This window comes from Suricata suricatta, chromosome 13 (genome assembly GCF_006229205.1).
Source record: "Suricata suricatta isolate VVHF042 chromosome 13, meerkat_22Aug2017_6uvM2_HiC, whole genome shotgun sequence".
NCBI lineage: Eukaryota > Metazoa > Chordata > Mammalia > Carnivora > Herpestidae > Suricata > Suricata suricatta.
Window position 1 is genome coordinate 76,109,939 of NC_043712.1, and position 1,551 is coordinate 76,111,489.

At 42.7% G+C, this 1,551-nt stretch overlaps 1 long non-coding RNA gene across 1 annotated transcript; it reads right to left on the reverse strand.

Annotated features, from left to right (window-relative positions):
• Positions 1-265: 265 nt before the first annotated feature.
• Positions 266-527, reverse strand: LOC115276032. The gene is made up of 2 exons (XR_003901782.1): positions 469-527; positions 266-357 (listed from the first exon to the last, which is right to left on the reverse strand). It is a non-coding gene; the product is annotated as an uncharacterized LOC115276032 (long non-coding RNA).
• Between the last annotated feature and the right edge of the window lie 1,024 nt (positions 528-1,551).

The window sequence follows — 1,551 nt, forward strand, 5'->3', positions numbered from 1 at the left end:
CCCGACGCGGGGCTCAAACCCACAAACCGTGAGATCATGACCTGAGCCAAAGTCGGACGCTCAACCGACTGAGCCACCCAGGCGCCCCTCCAGGTACCCATTTTAAAGCCGAAGAAAACTGAGGCTGAAAGAGGTCTAATTGGTAACCTGCCCTCGGTCGCGGAGCGATGAGCTAGCCAAGATAGGAATACAGCTGACTCTCTCCACAGCTCAGGACTCTTAAGCCACCACTGTTCTATTAGTATGAATTCCATTTGTTTACACGTTTACCGAATAAATGATTTACTTCATAGTTCACATAATGGATTTCATGCAGTTCTGAAAGTCCCATCACGCAAGAGCCACCGGGTCTGGAGCCTGGGGGAGGGAAGAACGTCAATGGAGACCGGAAGCTCAATGAAAAGCCGGTTCAGGGAGTTTAAAAAACCACTTCTGGAAAACCCGGTCCCGGGGGTTGGCCGACGTCACCTGCATCTGCTGAGAGTGCCCACCAGGACCAGCCGGACGCCGCGCCGCACCCCTCTCGCTCCTGGATTTATTTTTTTAATCAGATTCAGAAATGTTAGGGAATCTCTTTAATATTGACAAATTTATACCATGGGTATATGGTTTTTGTTTTTTATTCATTATTATAACTGAAAGAAAACAAATCTCTAGATATAATTTGGAAACTTCTTTTTTTGTGGGGGGAGGGACAAACGGAGAGGGGGAGAGAATCTCAAGCAGGTTCCATGCCCAGTGTGGAGACTGATAGGGCTTGATTTTACCACGGTGAGATCATGACCTAACCCAAAATCAAGAGTCAGGTGCTTAACCCACTCAGCTACCAGGCGCCCTCATTTGGAAGTTTTAGATGCTCTACATCTGTTTTCTTTTTTCTTTTCCTTCCCCCCCTTCATCAAAGTAGCACAATAGTCTAGCAGGCAACACTCGATTTGAAGTTTGAAGATATGTAAGTGGTATTGAAAAATGGCTCAAAATTGTCATAATTTAGAGAAATGCAGCTTTGACAAAAATACTGATATACGGGTTAGAAGAGTAAAACCATACCACAAAGTCTTACCAAAATAAAAAATTAGATAAAGACCAAATTGCAGTCATTGCCCACATTAATGAGACTTTGATATCTCAATCATAAAATACATGATTGAAATCAATCAATCATAAAATACATTGAAAACAATGATAGAGGGGCACCTACGCGGCTTAGTTGGTTAAGTATCCGACTTCAGCTCAGGTCATGATCTCATGGTTCATGATTTTGAGCCCAGCGTTGGGCTCTGTGCTGACAGCTCAGAGCCTGGAGCCTGCTTTGGATCCTGTGTCTCCCTTTTTCTCTGCCTTTCCCCTTCTCATGCTCTCTCTCTCAAAACTAAAATAAAACATAAAAAAAAACTATGATAGAGTCAGAGACAAAGCCATCTAATAAGAACGTGTAAAATATCAATAACTTGGTAGTCACATACAAAGGAAGATATTTCATATGGTTTAGTTGACCTGTCATCAAGTTGGAGCTTCAGTGTTTTATTTATGGGACAAAAAAAAAAGTTC